Raw genomic sequence first — 19,744 nt, forward strand, 5'->3', positions numbered from 1 at the left:
AATTTGACTAGTATCCATGAGGATGCAGATTCGATCCCTGGCCTTGCTCTGTGGGTTAAGAATCCAGTGTTGCCGTGAGCTGTGGCATAGGTCGCAGACAAGGCTCGGATCTCTGTTGCTGTGGCTGTGGCTGTGGCTGGCAACTGTAGCTCCAATTTGACTCCTAGCCTGGGAACTTCCACATGCCATGCGTGTGGCCCTAAAAAGAAAAAAAAAAAAAAGATTACCTCCAGAACCTCACTGTTGGCTCAGTAATTGCTGTCATTGTGTTAGGTGTTGCTGTCAACTTCATAAGACAGAATCTGATGAATTGATTCTTTGGTATAATTCTGGCACTAAAACTAAAACTAGTAGTTATTATTGTAAGAATAACAACACTTTACTAATATTGACTAGGCTAGGCACAATGCTGAGTATTCTATGCATGACCTCATTAACTCTAACCTAAATCCAATAAGGTAATAATTGATTGATAGTCTCATTTTACAAATGAGGAAACTTAGAAATAAAGTAACTTGCCTGAGGCCACAGAGTAGAGAATGAAACACAAAGCTGTCTTACTCCAAGGTCATGATCTTGACCTCTGAGATGTGCTCTCTCCCTTAAACTGGGACAGGTCAAAGGGAAGCCCCCTCCAGGAGGTATTTGGAGAGAAACAAAGGGCTTGACATTCAAATACACCTTATTTTCCAAGAAGTAGAGAAGCAGAGCGGATTGTTTCTAAGGCCCATGGGAACTTGCTAGGTTTTTGTTTTGTTTTGTTTTTCTTGCTGAAGGCCCCATTTAGCCAAGCTGATGTCCTTGCTTGAAGAACAGGTGGGAAAAGCCGAGCCAACTCTTGTCGGCATGCCTGCTGGTTAGACGCAACAAAGTGTTCCTGGAAAAAAAAATAGCAATTCCAGATTTCAAAGTTTCTTAGGATATGGGTTGGTGAAAAAGAAAAGGAAGAGGAAAAGAAGAGACTGAGAACCAGATCACCTGTACAAAATGTGAAGTGCATCCTCCCGTAGACTCTGAACCAATGACCTGATGAGGATGGGTCAAAACAACACATCCTGCAGAAATAATCAGAGGAACCAGCACATTGAAACCAAGGGGTCAGAGACCCAAGGGGGAGGGGGGAACAATTGGGGTGGATGGCACAGTCCAGCCAGATGTGGACTTAACACAGTCAGGAGCATGTGACTGGAAAAACTCAAGGGCTGGAAGCACAGGTCAGGAAATTAAAGGTCCAGAGGGCACAGATGTTGTTTTTAAATCTTTATTTCCAACATAGGATTTAGTTTTTGAGAGAGGATATAGAATGCGAGGTTAAAAAAAAAAAAAAAAAACTTTGGTAGGGTAATCATATAATTTAGAATCCAAACTAGCACACTTTTGAAAACAAATGGGTAGGTATTAACTATTAGTTCCCCCTGGAAGAACAGATAAACTGGAGCGGTCTCAGGCAGGCTGGAATATGCGGTCAGGCTAACCTTTGGGGATACCTATCAATATAAGAATAAAACTTCAGTAGCAAAATCTAGGTCATGGTAGAATATATATACAAATACATACACTTAAAGGTGTGTATAATATAGAGAGAGGAACGAAGGAAGTTCCGTATTGCAAATATGCTGAAGAAAGGGGTTAATCTTGAAACTGATCCAAAAATGGTCACATTGAAATGGAAATAAGGAGAGACCTCATATACCTAGAAGTATTGGAAATTTCCATCTGACAACCAGGTCATCTGATAAATGTCTGGATTGAACTTGCCTTACAATTTCACTTCTCAGAAAGTAAGGGAACTCACAAAGGAACTGCTATATTACATGTGATTCTCCTTAATTTTGAGGAACTTCCAGGAGATGTGCCATCTGACACATGCTCAGACCTGCATCCTGTGGCTGATCCCCTCAGTTTCCAGGGTAGAGGAATAGGATCCCACAGACTGAGATGGTACAAGAGGGAAGAGATAGATGCCCAGGAAGGCGAACATTACACAACACAGTCACAACAATTCATGCATGATAAAGGGCACGATACTAAAAAGACCTGTGAAAATAAAGCCAGAGATGCCAAAGCCAAGACAAAGTGAGGCTGGAGGAAACGTTTAAAGCTTCAGAGGAAACTCTTTGGAGCAAGAAGACGACATTCACTGGACACATCTACCCTTTAGAGAACCCTTGAAGGATCACAAGAAGTAGAAAGAGTTGAGCATTAACCCACACTATTCCTTTGATTTCCGAGACCTTCAAGCCATTGCACGTTGTTCATTTATTTCCACTGAAGAACTCCCACTCTGTAATTAGTTCTCTCTCTCTCAAAATACTCTCACGAAGAAACACATTTGTATTCTTTAGAGACACATGAGAGAAGAGATGTAAGGCAGCTGAAACTACTGATAAGATTTATGAAATTTGAAATAAGCAGGAATATGGTTTGATGTATGGAGGTTCTTCCCATAAAAACAAAAAGGGGGAGAAGGGGAAGAAGCAAAAACAAAGAAAATAATGTGCAATTGAATATGGCATATTTACTTAGGCAACTTCCAGGAATTGAGTTCCAGCTGATTTAGAAGCCATTGCGCGTTACCACATTCCTGGGTCTGTGGGGTCTTCCGTCTTCTCATTGCCTCACAGGGTCCTGCACGTAGTAGCACTCAGTAAATCTTCGCTCAGGAAATGGTGTTAGGGGTGATACTCTAGGATTGATCTGCATCTATATAATGCAATAATTTCTGTAGTGCAGTCCTCGAAGTTCTCTCTTGGTTAGCAACCCAAGGAAGCTAAGAATAAGAATATACAGCTCTCACCAAGCGAACAGTATTTTTAAAAAGCTCGGAGTTCCCGTTGTGGCCCAGCGGGAACAAATCCGACTAGGAACCATGAGGTTTCGGATTCAATCCCTGGCCTCGCTCAGTGGGTTAAGGATCCGGCGTTGCCCGGAGCTGTGTGTAGGTCGCAGTTGCGGCTGGGATCCGGTGCTGCTGTGGCTCTGGCCTAAGTCGGCAGCTACAGCTCTATTAGACCCCTAGCCTGGGAACCTCCGCATGCCACAGGTGCAGCCCTAAAAAGGACAGAGGACAAAAAATAATAATAACAATTAATTAATTAATTAAAAATAAATAAAATAAAAGGCTCAACTTACCTGCCTGTAAAATAGGGATCTGAGTGTATCATGTAAATATAAAATAAGAAAGTGAAACAGAAAATGGGCAAGGCATAGAGAGTTTCTGAGAATAAATTGGCTCTTGCACTTGGAATGAAACCCAGGTTGTAACAATGGCGCCCTGGGATGGGGTCTGGGTCTTCCTCACCTCTCTCTCAACTCTCCTTTGACTCCTCACTCTCTCCCCTCCAGCCACCCTGATAAAAGGGCCTCTGTCAGGCACCTGATACTGTCTCCCCCTATTATCTGCGTGATTACTACCTCCCTTCCCCAAGCCTTTTCTCGAATACACCTTCTTAGCGATACCTTCCCTGGAAACCCCGCTTATATTTGCAACACCATCCCAACCTCTGCGTTCTCCATCTCAGCCTGGGGTCCCCCAAAGCAGAGCCTGGACAGAGGCTTAAGGCAGGGAGTTATTTGAGAAATCACTCCCAGGGAGCAGAAGGGCCGGGCCAGGTGAGTGGAAGAGGCAAGGAGGGAAGGGCAATCAGGATGTGCCATCTGGCTGGCTGTCCCCCTGTGACTGATCCTTCTGGGGCCCTTGGAGGGAAGCTTAGGATGTGATATCAGAGCTGTGCTTCTGGGGAACAAACACAAGAAGCATTTGTTAACCCCCTCCTGCCCACGCTCTGGGGTCATGCATGTCTGAATATAAAGCTGGTTTCCAAGGAGTGTCCTGGGCTCAGCATCAGGAAACCCCAGAGTCCTGTGCAGCACTGGGCAAGGTTGGCCAAGTTGCCAGGACCGGTCATGGCAACAGAAACTGGACTCAAAGAGAAGGCTGTGAAGACTTGAAGCCGAGCACCCATTCCTTCCCCTGCTGTTTCTCCGTTGCTCTTAGCAGCTTAAGAAAACCTGTTTTACTTAAGTATTTACTCCCTGTTACTGAATAAGCTCCATGAGGGAAGGAATTAGGTTTTGTTCACTGCCATATTCCCAGTCCCCAGAGGACTGTCCAGCAGAGCAAGCCCTCAGTGTGCAATAGAGGAGGGTATAAATGAATGCACGCAAAGGCTGTTTATTCTCATATTGGGATTTAATGAACAGAAACTCACAGATGATGTTGATGATCACATATTACCACATTATCCTCGAATTCATCCAGAAATAATTCTTCATTTTTTTTCATGCTGTAAGCAAGCACTGACCATAATTAAACCCAATGAGAAAGTAGACAAAAGCAGTCAAAAATCCTTCCAAAAAAAGGAAACATTTTAGCACTTTCATTTCTCTTATGTTTTATGCAACTTTACCCAACTATATGCCATTGAGAAATGGCCAAGTTCAACCACAAAATCTGGTTCTTTTTTGCTCAATACTTTCCATTGCTTCCAGCAAATATAGCATCAGCTGTAATTGGCTTAGCTAATGTTTAAAATATTTATCTCAAATATGCATTTTATATTGAAATGTTTATTTTTATATATAATATAGCCATGCAGAGATGCAAATTTACTTATTTCCTCTCTTACTTATACAAATTAATATCCCTTGCTTCCATTTCTTCTTCCCAAGCCAGTTCCCACTTCTAAGCCCCTTCCTTCATATACAATACATTTAAAAAGTGACCTGAAACATACCCATGTAATAATTTTGTGGCTATTCATCTAGCTCAGGTACTGACCTCTCTGTACCAATGCATATAAATATATTGGTGTCTTTAAGAAAATCCAAATTTGCCAGGGACAAAGTATTCTTGTTCCAAGAGATTTCTTTATTAAGGAGCATAACCTCCTGTGTTTTTCAATGACTGTTTAAGGAGTGATAACTAGCTAACAGATGTTGACTAGTTGCAAAGGCCTGCCCTAGTCACGTCTTACATCTCACAAGAACACCAGGCCACATTGTATGTGATGTTGTAAGCTAGATCCCACTAGGCCTTCCACCCTATTTATCCTAAGGTGAAATACAGTCAATCCTCATTATTCACAGATTTTGTATTTGCGAATTCATCTACTCAATAAAATTTATTTGTAACCCCCAAATCAATGAAACTCCAGGCATTTTTATCATCGCTCATGGACCTGAGCAGAACAGCAAAAAAACTGAGTTGCCTGAAGCATGCATTCCTAGCGGTTTTGCCATTCCCCAAATCGGAGCTATGGCTACCAGCCTACACCACAGCCACAGCAACTTGGGATCTGAGCGGTGGCTGCGACCTACACCACAGCTCACAGCAATGCTGGATCCCTAACCCACTGAGCAAGGCCAGGGATTGAACCCACAACTTCATGTTTACTAGTTGGATGCGTTTCCACTGGGTCAGGATGGGAACTCCCTTACTGCCTTCTTTTTCTGCTCTTACACTGCAAATAAGCGTCCATTTTGTAGTCTATTTTGTGCCACACTCTTCTCATTTTTATGCTTACTGTTGTTGATTTCAGTGTTTAAAATGGCCCCTGAGCATAGTAGTGTCTAGCATCTAGGGTTACAGAGCAGGAAGTCTGTGATGGGTCTTATTGGAGAAAATGTGTTAGATAAGTTTCACCAGACGGGAATTAAAGCACTAATGGCCTTGAGTTCAACATTAATGAACACTGTATATTAAATACAGTGACTTCAAACAGAAATGCATAAAACAAGGTTATGCGTTGGTCTATTGACCAATAGTGTGCAGGTACCTGATCTGTGTTGCCTCTAGGAGTGATGGTGTCCACAGTGACTTTATCACACATTACTGCAAATAATGAGAATCACTGTACAAGCAGAAAACAGGGGTCTCTCTGCTCTAGCGAATCCATTGGTCCTCTGCCATAGCCCTACAGCCTTCGCCTCTCCATGCGGAGGGCTGTCCAGAGCAAGGTCAGCCACCATGAGCCCTTCTTACTGACCATAGCACCTGCAGGTAAGCAAAGCATACACTCACATTCAATACCCCTAACCACTCTCAGAAATAATGTCTAGGGACACACAGAGGATGACACCCAGCTTCCTGGAGCCTCAGCTGGGCTAAGTCTGAGGCCAGCTCTGCACAGCTTCCCAGGTTCTCCTGGAGGAGTTGGCCTCCAGCTGCCTACAGGGCACTGACTTGATTGTGCCATTTTTAGTAGCTCTGCCCCCTTCTTATCTCACTTGTCTGGGACCTTCTCCCTGATAAGCTACTTACACTCACATCCCTGTCTCAAAGTAGGCTACGTGGGACCCAAACCAAGACACATGTTTATTCCAAAGCTGCCACAAGCATCTCAGCTAAGGTGACACCATGGTAGACTCATCACCAACTCAGTGACATCCCACACTGTGTGAGGTATTCTATGACTTATAGACATGCACACTGCCCACAACGTGAGGTCTCCAGAACCCCACGCTAGGGACCAAATTTCAGGCTGATACCTTCGTGACCTGGCTCTGCTGGAGAACCTATGACAAGAGAGCCCCTGACAGCACCTGGCTCAAAAGATGGGCTCCGAATGAATTGTTCAGCGAATGAATGTACAGTATACCTTCAACATTATCTTGTAAGTAATGAAAAACTGCAGTGGGGTTTTGAGCAATAGAACAGCAGTACAAATTTTTTCAGAGAAATTAATCTGATGTCGATATAGAGGATGAGGAAGAAGGAGACAAACTGCAGGTTTCTAAATGAGAGAAGGAAGCACTCATTTAGATATTTTAATGGAAATCTATGCAAAAGCAAAAGATCAAAATCTGCATGGAGAGAAAGAGATTGAAAGAGAACAACAGAGGTTAGAAGAATAAGAGTTGGAAGTTCCTGCTGTGGCTCAGCAGTAGCAAGTCTGGCTAGAAACCATAAGGATGCGGGTTCGATCCCTGGCCTTGCTCAGTGTGTTAAGGATCTGGCCTTGCCATGAGCTGCATTGTAGGTTGCAGGTGCAGCTCAGATCCTGTATTGCTGTGGCTCTGGCATAAGCTGGCAGCAGCATCTCCGATTCAGCCCTAGCCTAGGAATTCCCATATACCGCAGGTGCGGTCAAAAAAAATATATATATATATATATATATATTATATATATATATATATATATATATAAAAGGGCAAGAGCCCAAGTCCTGTAATGAGCAGAGCAAAGCCAGCCAATGCCACCAGCAACAGGAGCCCTTAGCCCTGCCGTGTAAATAAACGTATAGAACAAAGGTCTGGTGAGAGGTGAGAGCAGGCTTAGAGGGAGCAGGGAGTTCAGGGTTCACTGGCGGTCTTAGCAGACACAGTAGCAGACAGCATCCTGTGCTTGAAGGGCAGACCACAGGCAGGAAGCAGCCTCTGTCTTTATGTCTTTCTAAGATATTTATACCCTTCACTGCGGCCAGCAAACATAAGTGGTGTAACTTGGATGAAATTTTAATTATACAGGATTTTAATGATTTAAGTTGCCGTGGGTGGAGAGGGGAAGCCAGTAAGGAGGGAGCAAAGGTTCACCCAAGTACGGCTGCCCATTTCCCTGTAGCCCTGCAGAAAAGCCGGCATTCCAGAGGAAGGTCTCAAGGTTCATTGTATAAGGTAGGAGAGAGCCACTAATTCTAGCTCCTGGCAATGGGCACTGGTTTTGTCAGTCTTCAGTCTTGCCACAACATGTCAACAAGTTGACAGAGCTGGAGTTGGTAATCTTGCTATAAAAAGGATTATCGGACTGTGGTCATCTCCATACTATTCTTTTTTTTTAATTTTTTATTACAATTGATTTACAATGTTCTGTTAATTTCTGCTATTCAGCAAAGTGACCCAGTTATACATATATATATATATATATATACACATATTCTTTTTCTTGTATTGTCTTCTATCATATTCTATCACAAGTGATTGAATATAGTTCCCTGTACTACACAGTAGGACCTCAATACTTTTCCTTTATTTATTTATTTTTTTTTTCTAGGGCTAAGGGTCGAATTAGAGCTGCAGCTTCTGGCCTACACCACAGCCAGCCACAGCAACATGGGGTCTGATCCGCATCTGCAACCCACACCACAGGTAACACTGGATTCTTAACACACTGAGTGAGGCCAGGGATCGAACTCACATTCTCATGGTAGTCAGGTTCTTAACCTGCTGAGCCACAATGGGACTCCCATGTATCCATTCCAAATGTAATAATTTGCACCTGCTAACCCCAAATTCACAGTATACCTCCTTTCCCCTTGGCAACCAAAAGTCTGTTCTCTATGTCTATGAGTCTGTTTCTGTTCTGTTAGGTTCATTTGTGCCATATTTTAGATTCCACATGTAACTGATGTCATATCATATTTGTCCTTCTCTTTCTGACTTACTTCACTTAGTATGAGAATCTCTAATTGCATACATGTTGCTACAAATGGCATTATTTGGTTCTTTTTATGGCCAAGTAGTATTCCATTGTGTATATATACCCCATCTTCTTTATCCATTCAACTGTCGATGGATCTTTAGGTTGTTTCCAAGTCTTGGCTATTGTGAATAGTGCTGCAATGAACATAGGGGAGAATGTATCTTTTTGAATGAAAGCTGTGCCCAGATATATACCCACTATTCATTTTCCCCTGCCCTTTTCTTCCTTCCTTTTATCTCTTCTTTACTCTTCTGTACTAGTCTTTCCACCTTCCTTCCATTGTCAAGAGCTATACTAGAGGGAGACCACTCTTTTCTGCCCAGAACAGGCTTATCCTTATCTTGCAAATAGTAAGGAGGAGGTGGGATAGACTGGCCTCAGCGTGGAGCTGTGGAAGCATGCTTGATGTGACTTTCACTCAACATTGCTGACATCTGCCTGGCCTGGATGGCAATGAGGACAATGATTGCCCCAGTGATACTTACCAAGCAGTTCATGGGCCCTTTTTAAATTATGACATAACCCTACACAAGACCTACAACATCAGACAGCTTGGGGTGGGGGGCTTTGCAAGATGCCTGAGTTGGCCATACAGTGAATAAAGGATGTGTTTTCATTCACCTAAACATTTACTGAGAACTAACTACTGTGCTGGCTGCCTTGATGGCTATAAGGATGAATACAGCCAAGTTTCAATCCACAGGTTATTGATAACTTGGCAGGAAGCATAATGTATGTTCCACAATAGGACATAGCAAAGCATCCTCCCAGAGAAGATGGGGTATGAAGGCTGTCAGCTGGGAGTTCAGGAAAGCTTCACAGACAGCGCTTGAACTTGGCCTGGGAGGACAGAGAGGATTTCCAAATGGGCAAAGGTTTGTGGATGAAATGAACAGAGAGGTAGGAAGGAACAGGGGCAGGAATGTACAAGGTGGGGGATGAAGGCATTAAGGGACACAAAGTATTTCATTGTGGCTAAAGTATATGTATGTTAAAGGAGTTAAGCCTAAAACAGTTATATTAGGGCTAGAAGTTGTTTTAATAGACAGTTGGGAGGCAAGGAATGTCAGAACACCTGGTCCATCCCCTCCCTTCAAAGATTAGAGCTCCACACCTAGAAAGGTTACAAGTCTTTCCTAAGATCCCTCAGCAAGTCAGAGCTGGCTCTCGGCTCCTGGTCCAGGCCTCCTCACGGTGTGTGGCTGTTCTACAATCAGACCTGAACCTTAGGACTAAAAATCTGGCAGCAGAATGAAAAACAGATGACAGAGGGGAAGACTGAGTTACACAGAGGCCTTCAGAGGTTCCAAGAAAGGAATACCGGGCACCTGGACTGAGTTGTTGGCAGGTCTGAGTCCAAGATAATTGTGGGGGGCAGAATTTACAGGAGGAGACTGTTTGGATGTGTGGGCTGTGGCAGGGCAGGCGGAAGAGTTGATTCCAAGATTTCAAGCCCAACTGACTAGGAGTCCCTTTTATGGCAAAAGGAAACCGCCCACTCCTTCCCCAGCTCCTGGCAGTGCCCCTTCCTCTCTGTCCCTCTGCTGCCAAAAGCACTCCCTCTGAGTCTTTCCTGGCCCCCGAGTCAAGCCTCTGGACGGAGCCCTTGTTCCCTGACACGTGATGACATGACACTGTTACCTGCTCCTCCTTGTTTTTTTTAAGATTTTAATTTTTTCTTGTATGGTTGCTGTATAGTGTTTGTCAATTTCTGCTGTATAGTGAAGTGACCCAGTCATACATCTATATAGATACATTCTTTTTCTCATATTATCCTCCATCATGTCCCATCACGATTGACTAGGTACAGTTCCCTGTGCTATACAGCAGGAGTGCATTGCTTACCCATTCCAAAGGCAATAGTTTGCATCCCGTCCCTCCTTTTTGTTAGTCTCTCCCCATCCTGGATTTCTTGTCTCCATAGGCTTTTATTGCCTACTCTTTACCCTTTCTTCAGCCCTCTAAATGTAACTCTTTTTAAGTTTATCTGCTTTTCTTCTTTCATAGTAGTGACATATGACAGTAAACCCAATTCAAATTACTTCAGATTTAAAAAAAAAAAAGAACATATTGGTCCTGAAATTGAAAAGCTTGGAGATATGTATGGCTTCTGGCGCAGCTGGATCCAGGGGTCTAAATTGCCTCTTCCTCCCACTCCCCCTCCACTTTCCTTCTCTCTCTCCCTATGTCTCTTTCACGCACACACAATGGAAATTGTGCTCTCTGAGAAATGAATTAATCTTTATTGATTAAAAAAAATAAGACATAGAAGCAACCTAAATATCCACTGATAGATGAATGGATAAAGAAGATGTGGTATATTTATACAATGGACTGTTACTCAGCCATAAAAAGAATGAAATAATACACATTGCAGCAACATGGATGGACCTAGAAATTATCAAACTAAGTGAAGCAAGTCAAAGACAAATATCATCTGATATCACTTCCATGTGGAATCTAAAAAAAAAATGATACAAATGAACTAAGTTACAAAACAAAAATAGACTCACAGACATAGAAAACAAATTTAGGGTTACCAAAGGGAAAATGAAGGGGGAAGAATGAATTAGGAGTTTGGGATTAACAGGTACACACTGCTATATATAAAATAGACAACCAATAAGGATCTGCTGCAGAACACAGAGAGCTGTATTCAATTGCTTGTTATAATCTATAATGGAAAAGAATCTGAAAAAGAATATATTTATACACACATATACATAGATTTATATACATATATATTTATACACATATATATGGATGAGTACTTATATATAACTGTACACTTTAAACTAACACATTGTAAATCAACTATACTTTAGTTAAAAAATAGAGAGGGAAAACCTACTCAAAATATTTCAGTACTATAAGAAAGATAACATTACTGTTATCATTGTGCAATGTTTATCAAAGCTACTGTGTTTGACAAATTTAACCAAGAAAATTACATATTAAGTATTTAAGGATAGCAATACTAAATAATAAAGATTGTCCCGGCCTCCCCATCAGTTACTCTGCCATAGTCTCAGAAATAACTCATACCTAAAATGAATACTGTGACAAATCTACCATGGAAATTTCCCCAGTGTGAAAGAATTCCCAGAGTGGTGGGAGAGGGGGGCAAGGAAGAAGAAGTATTTTTTTCCCTTTTTTTTTAAATTTTTTAGTTAAAAGGAGAAGTATTATAGAATAACAGAATTTTCAAATTAAATGAGAGACTATATTTGAGGGCTCTTTTAAAATCTTATACCATTTAAGACTAAACTCAATACCTTTTTTTTTAACAAGTTAGATCAATATTTCTAGCAGCTATTGTTTGTTGTTTTTATGCTGTTTGTTCCAAGTATAGTGGAGAAGGAAGACAGGTGGGGTTGAAAGTACAAAATTTATAGTCACTCATGAAAATGAGTCCAATTAAGAATTTTATTTTTGTTGAAAAAATACCACAAGATAGATAGAGGTCAACCTTAACAAGGCCATAAAATAGGGAGAAGTAGCAGAAGGAGCCTGGCCCTGATACCCAGCACAAAAGAGCCCATTGTGCTTGAGGTATTATCATCATACTTGATGGATGCTCTGCATCCTGGAAAACATAATTTCAGTTTTGTTCTTGGAGCCTGAACTATTTCAATCTTTGCTGCTGCTAAAATACACACAAGAGTTCCATAAACATAGATGAGTGTGGGAGTAGTGAGGAAATAGAAATGGGGCAAAGACAAACCAACTTCGAAGGTAAAAGATGAAACCTGAAATTGTCTCATGTCACAAAAGAGATGCTGTGCCACGTGACATCTATTTAATCGTTTAATTTCCCGTTAAAGTTTGAAAACAAATTGACATTTCATTTCCTACTATTAGTAATTGCAAAGTGCAAGAATTGGAAACACTTTTAGAATTTAAGGTAAAGCATTAAAAATAACAAGAGGTATTCTGCTATGGTACAGTGGGTTGAGAATCCAACTACAGCAGGTCAGATCGCTGCAGAGGCACAGGTATGAACCCTGGCCCGATGCAGTGGGTTAAAAGGATTTGGAGTTCCCTCACTGCAGTAAGTTTGCAGCTGTGCCACCAATACACTCCCTGCCAAGGCACTTCCATATGCCATGGCTGTGGCCACAAAATTTAAAAAAATAAAATACAAAAAATAACAATTGTGTATATGTTATAGAATACTACTCAGCCATAAAAAGAAGAAAAAATAATGCCGTTTGCAGCAACATGAATGGAATTAGAGACTCTCATACTGAGTGAAGTATTCAGAAAGAGAAAGACAAACACCATATGATATCACTTTTATCTGGAATCTACTATATGGTACACATGAACCTTTCCACAGAAAAGAAAATCATGGACTTGGAGAATAGACTTGTGGTTGCCAAGGGGGAGAGGGAGGGAGTAGGATAGATTGGGAGCTTGGGGTTAATAGATGCAAACTATTGCTTTTGGAATGGATTCCCGCAGCATATGGAGGGTCCCAGGCTAGGGGTCTATGCCAGAGCCACAGCAACAGAGGATCAGAGCCGCGTCTGTGACCTACACCACAGCTTATGGCAACGCCAGATCCTTAACCCACTGAGCAAGGCCAGGGATTGAACCCACAATCTCATGGTTCCTAGTTGGATTTGTTAACCACTGTGCCACAACAGGAACTCCAACAATAAAAAATGTTTTTAAAAAATCAGAAGAAAAATCTCCTAGATCAGGTGAGAAAAAAATGACTGTGGTGGTGTTATCTTTTATTGACTTCCCAGAAAAATTGGAAAATGTCGCAGAGACAAGTTACATTCTGTTTTATTATAAAATACCTTTGAAGAACATGCCAGGAAAAAAAATGTAATCCTGCTTGCCACTTGTTATCTATATCATATTGCTGAGTATTCTTATTGTCTCAAAATGCAACCCTAGGTTGATTTTTTATCCCTTGCTCAGCCTCTCTTAAAGACAAATCTCAAGTGGATTTAGCTTTAAAGGGGTCATATAAATGTCTTTAATCTTACAGCACAGTGAATGTACACAGTTAGAGGAATCTGAAATGGTAGATCAGTGATTTCCTCTTCCAAACACTGCTTCTCTATAATCATTTCTTAGGGATTAAAATGTATTATTCCAAGCCACAAAAAGAATAGCTGATGAACAGGCTACTTTGGAGCAGCCACCAAGAAGGTAGTCATAATTTTAGAATCCTGACACCTGCTACACCCTCAGTTTTTTTATGGGTCAAGAAGTTCTAAGCACAGTGAGTTTCCATCTGTATCTCTGTAAAAATATTATGCTATCATTTTGCTCATGGAATTGTTAGAACTAGACTTGAACACGGCCCCAGAGACCATCAAGCTTCACTTCATCTCATAAATCAGGAAATGGAAACCTGAGGAAAAGAAAAGGGTTTTCCCAAGGATCACATATCCAGCCAATTGCAGAGCAAGGAGGAAAAATCAAGTCCCTGGACTTTTCAGCAGACCCGTCTTTCCATTTATAAGAAATAAGTGCCTTGAAGCTCTTGAAACAAACTTTGGTACAAGCTCCTTGTACCAAAGTTGCTAATGATGGAATATGTAAATGGATATGGAACATGAGAATAATGCTTTCTAAGTACATCAGAACATTTTGTGGCATTGTTTTGTGATCTAGGTAAAGAGAGCATCATTGAAAGTCATTGTAGGCTTTTAAAACAATTAAGACCTCTTCCTACCAAAGATATACTTGTAAGGTTTCCATGATGTTTAAACTCTCTGACAATTTCATATTAGAATTGCTATGCAGAGTACCAGAAAAGATGGCAAATATTGTTTAATAACTGCTAGAATTCTCTCCTGTCATTCTATTGGTTTTTCCTATTTTTATTACAGAATGGGCATCACCATCCTTGAGCTTCATGCATCTTGATTTTTTGCTGTGGCTGCATTTTATCCCAGAAGTTAATATAGAGTGAAAATTTCTTCTTCTTCTTCTTCTTTTTTTTTTTTTTGCCACCATGCCTGAGGCATGTGGAAGTTCCCAGGACAGGGATCAAACCGACACCACAGCAGTGACCAGAGAGACACTGCAGTGACAATACTGGATCTTTAATCTGTTGCGCTGCAAAGGAATTCCAGAGTGGAAATTTCTATGTGGGACATAATAGCTCTAACTAAGAAAGGCAACAGAAACTCAACCATCATTTAAGAAACATTAGCTCAGTACCTGCACTATACTTGGTATTAGTATAGTAATAGTATACTATTAGTAATAGTAATGTATTAGATGCTACAAGGAATATAAAAAAGAATAAGCTTTGATCTTTGCTCTCAAAACTTTCATACACTTTCACAAATTGTTGAGTGTTAGTGAAATAAATAAAATACTCAAAGTCAGGAGGAAGAAAGAAAAATAAATAAATAAATAAATAAAATACCAAGAGAACACATTAAAAAAAAAAAAAGGTATTAGTTATGGGCAAGGAAGAAAACCAAGATGTTGTTAAGGGTGGCTTTTCTGCTATTTATTGTTGTTTAACCAACTATCCCAAAATTTAAAAACTTAAAACAATGATGTCATTTATTTTGCTCCTAAATCTGCAATTTGGTCAGGACTCAGTAGGAACAGCTGGGATAGCTTGAAAGCTCACTCATTCATATTTCCAGAGATTGGTCCCTGCCTGTGGCCTTGCCTAGGACTGTTAGCCAGAACACCTGTCCATAGCATCTCCATGTTACCTGGGCTCCCTTACAACATGATGGCTAGGTTTTAAGGGTGAATTTCCTGAAAAAAAAGAGAGAGTCCATGGGAGCCATATGTCCTATGACTTATCCTCAGGAGTCACACAGCATCAATTTTGCCACATTCTATTCATTGACATGGCCACAAAATCCTGTGCACTAGGAGTTCCTGTTGTGGCTCAGTGGGCTAAGAACCTGACTAGTATCCATGAAGATGCGGGTCCGCTCCCTGGCCTCTCTCAGTGGGTTCCCTGGCCTCTCTCAGTGGATTAAGGATCCAGCATTGCTATAAGCTCTAGTGTAGGTCACAGATGTGGCTCGGATCCCGCATTTCTGTGGCTGTGGTGTAGGTCGGCAGCTGCAGCTCTGATTTGATCCCTAGCCTGGGATCTTTCATATGCCTCAGATGTGGCCCTAAAAATAAAATTTAAAAAAATTCCTCTGTATCAGTTGATGAGGAAATGGTGAAGTTCTAGAAGAGGTTTAGGATCAGAAATATTGCTGTGGCCATTTCAGAAAAGTAAAATAAACCACAGTCAGTAATTTTTAAGCTAGACCTTGAAGGATGAGAATTTTTTCCCAGATGAGGAAAGGAATGTTTAGACAGAGAATACAAAGAAAATAATCAGGTAGGTGGAACTGCATAGCATGCTATCTGATCATAAATAATATATAAATCACATAGAAAATAGTTAAAACTCATTAGAGTGATTTTTCCATTAAAGTGAAAAAGATAAATTATAAATATGAAAAATATTTATGATATGCCAGTTACTGTGAAAAATACTTTCTATTTAATCCTCACAATAATCCTAAGTAGTGGGTACTATATTCTCATTTTACAGATGAAGAAAAGTTAAAATATCTGCCAAGCTAGTGAGGGATTCCGTCTTGGGTCTATGTGATTCCCAGGCTAATGATTTAATAATGGTGTTATTTTAAAACTGAAAAACGGGAATCAAATCTGAGCCCCAAATCTAGAGCTCTCATATAAGTTAAGGAATTGCCAGCTGATAAACCCCCAAACCTCAGCATATTATTATAGCTGAGATTTATTTTTACTCATGAAAGTTCTGAAATGGATGTTGCTGATCAACACCCTCTTTCAAATGATTAACTTAGATATCTGTGTTCCTTCTCTCTTATATCACACTGTCTTCCACATTTTCCTTCTGAGGTTGACTTTGAAAGGGAAAGAGCTGGGAAATTGTACAACTCAGGGTACCCTTCACCTCCACTCACATTCTAGTGGCTAGAACTCAGTCACATGATCAAATGCTACCTTTCACCTCCAATCACATTCTATTGGCTAGAACTCAGTCACGTGATCGAATGTTACCTTTCACCTCCAATCACACTCTATTGGCTAGAACCTAGTCACAGGATCATACTTAACTGCAAAGGAGTCTGGGAAATGTGCCTTGACCACAGCCATTTAGCAAGGAAAGTTGTTGTCTCATAGAGCTGTAATATCTATTTAAAGTGTTGAAAAGTTTTATGGAAACAAATAAGCACTTCACTCATGTTTAAATCAATGGATTTTTATTCATTTTTTCCTCGTATTAAGGTATGGAATTCAGGAAAGCATTAGCATATAATCTAAACATGAACTCATCAATGTTTGTTTTTAAGTGAGATAATATATATTCTATAATGAATATCACAGTCAAGGGAGAATTATAGGCTGAGTCAACCATTGCCTGAAACAAAAGCGAATAAAGAATTTGGATTTTCAATAGATGCACTATGGAGTTCCCGTCGTGGCGCAGTGGTTAACGAATCCGACTAGGAACCATGAGGTTGCGGGTTTGGTCCCTGCCCTTGCTCAGTGGGTTAACAATCCGGCGTTGCCGTGAGCTGTGGTGTAGGTTGCAGACGCGGCTCGGATCCCGCATTGCTGTGGCTCTGGCGTAGGCTGGCAGCTACAGCTCCGATTCAACCCCTAGCCTGGGAACCTCCATATGCCGAGGGAGCAGCCCAAAGAAATAACAAAAAGAAAAAAAATAGATGCACTAACTTGTCATTGAGATTTTTTTTTTTTTTGGTCTTTTTGCCTTTTCTAGGGCTGCACCCATGGCACATGGAGGTTTCCAGGCATGGGGTCTAATCAGAGCTGTAGCTGTTGGCCTACACCAGAGCCACAGCAACGCAGGATCCAAGCCACATCTTCGACCCTACACCACACTCATGGCAACGCTGGATCCTTAACCCACTGAGCGAGGCCAGGGATCGAACCCGCAACCTAATGGTTTCTAGTCGGATTCATTAACCACTGAGACACAACAGGAACTCCCCTGTCATTGAGAATTAATAAGGAGTAAAAATATAGTCCACATATAAATGATATTAAACATACTCTGCAGTTTGGATTTTGGTGACTCAAATTTTTACACTGGCCATCTTGACTGCTTTTATCAAGGCCTTCCATGTCTGTCCCCAAGCATATTTCCTCTCCTCTTGCTGGCTCTGCTCACCAGTGCCAAACAGAAACACAGAGACAGAGTTTTGAGCAAAGGAGAAAAAATAGCTTTATTGCTTTGCCAGGCAAAGGAGAGTCACAGTAGGGCTAATACCTTAAAGACTGTGCCCCCCTTAGGAGAGGTTGGGAGGTGGTTTTATAGTTTTGGGAGTGAAAAATAGGGCCACAGATAAGGATCAAGGTAGAGGAAAACTGCATTGATTTCAAAGCTGGTGTTCAGTGGACTGGTGCTCTCCTTTATGGCATAAAGAATGCTTCATTAACATCTCCATTTGTTGGGGGTTTTAGTTCTGCAGAAGGACTCAAAGATATTGTTATCTTTATTCCTTGAGGAGGGTCCAGGACCCTCCTCCAAAGCTGCACTATTGTTTCTTTCTTTCTTTTTCTTTGTCTTTTTTTTTTTTTTTTGTCTTTTGTCTTTTTAGGACCGCACCCATAGCATATGGAGGTTCCCAGGCTAGGGGTCCATTTGGAGCTACAGCTGCCTACACCACAGCCATAGTAATGTTAGATCCAAGCCATGTCCGTGACCTACACCACAGCTCATGGCAATGCCGGAACCTTAACCCACTGAGTGAGGCCAGGGATCGAACCCACAACATCATGGTTCTTAGTTGGATTTGTTTCTGCAGCACCATGACGGGAATTCCCTTGGTAGTTTTTTGACTGCTCCTCTCTGTTCTCTGCATCCCTTCCCTAATTAACAACTGTTTTAACCTTCCCTTTGGAACTTGGGAAAGATCATGGAGGGTGAAGTTTATGAAAACAAGCAATGAGGGGACAGAGAAAGCTTGTGTGTCCTGCCGACAGTGTCCTGCTCAGTTTTACCCTCTCTGTTTCTTGAACACCACATAAATGCTTTCATCTCAGAGCCTTTGCTCTGGGGAAACATCTAACTTTTCCCAGGATAACTCATGGACAAAGAAAGGTAATCTACCCAGGATGATAAGTGCCTATCCACATTGATTTTGAAGCTAAAGAGATGATTTGCAAAGCTGGAAAAGAAAAGACCCCAAATATTGCCCATGATCAAATGGGAGATTACATAGGTGAGTCATGAATCACTACATGGCTATAAAACTGAAACTTTGTAGATGGATGAAATGAGCTTGATCTTAGTTACCTTGGAAAAACAAGAACCACTCTCTAATAATGCTTTTTATTCCGTAAAGAAAGATTATATTACGGGAACAACCAAAGCTGAGGATCCTTCATCTCCATCCTCATCCTATTCCACTCTAACATGGACCACTAAATATGTAATAGGATAGCTTTTGGTTAAACATTAAAAAAAACTGGAGGGCCAATAAGATTAACAAACAATAAGGAAAGCCTCAACTCTCCCAACTAGTACCCTCAGGGCAGAGATAAAAAACATACCTCTTTTGGTAGGTCCTTTAAAACTCCAGTTGTCAATATATCCTGCTCTTATAACATGAGTTGATGTCATCCCCAAAAAGCAAATTGTGTCTGGAGGCCACATTTCCACTTCAGATGATCTCTCAGAAGACAACCTTCACCTCCTGAAGGAGGCTGCTTTGGACTGATTCTTTGTCTTCCTTCAAAATTCGTACGTTGAACATTAAACCCCAAAGCCAAGATATTTAGAGGTGGGGCCTTAGGAAGGTAATTAAGTTGTTGAGAGTGAAGCCATCACAAAAGGGAAATAATCTCTCTTTCTACTGTGTGAGAATACAACAAGAAAGCAGCCATCTGTAAACCAGAAAGAGAGATCTCTCCAGGGACCAAATTGACCAACACCTTGATTTTGAACTTCTTAGCATCCAGACCTGTGAGAAATAAATGCTGTTTAAGCCACCCAGTGTTCTATCGGAGTAGCCTGAAAGGACTAAGACCAAAGCGAAAGCCAGAACTACCTCTATGCCCAAAATAGAGCCCTAACCCCTCAAACGGGCTTTCCCTGAGCCCATTTCTCAGAAAAATTTGTGCCTCTCACTTCCTCTATGTTTACAGAACAAGTTATTTAATATAGAGACAAAGGTACAGCAGAAATGAGTCAGGTGTTCTTAAAATCTCAGATATATTCATCTAAGAGCAGAACAATCCAACAGAAGCAAAATCACAACACTTTGAACCCGACTCATTATTCTGTGATAATCTATGTGGGAAAAGAAACTGAAAGAG

The 19,744-nt window shown here is 41.1% G+C and overlaps 1 long non-coding RNA gene across 1 annotated transcript; it reads right to left on the reverse strand.

Annotated features, from left to right (window-relative positions):
- Nucleotides 1-234: 234 nt before the first annotated feature.
- Nucleotides 235-19,367, reverse strand: LOC125111943 (uncharacterized). Its single transcript, XR_007130985.1, has 3 exons — nucleotides 18,980-19,367; nucleotides 2,523-2,770; nucleotides 235-877 (listed from the first exon to the last, which is right to left on the reverse strand). It is a non-coding gene; the product is annotated as an uncharacterized LOC125111943 (long non-coding RNA).
- Nucleotides 19,368-19,744: the final 377 nt, after the last annotated feature.

Source organism: Phacochoerus africanus, chromosome 1, assembly GCF_016906955.1.
Source record: "Phacochoerus africanus isolate WHEZ1 chromosome 1, ROS_Pafr_v1, whole genome shotgun sequence".
NCBI lineage: Eukaryota > Metazoa > Chordata > Mammalia > Artiodactyla > Suidae > Phacochoerus > Phacochoerus africanus.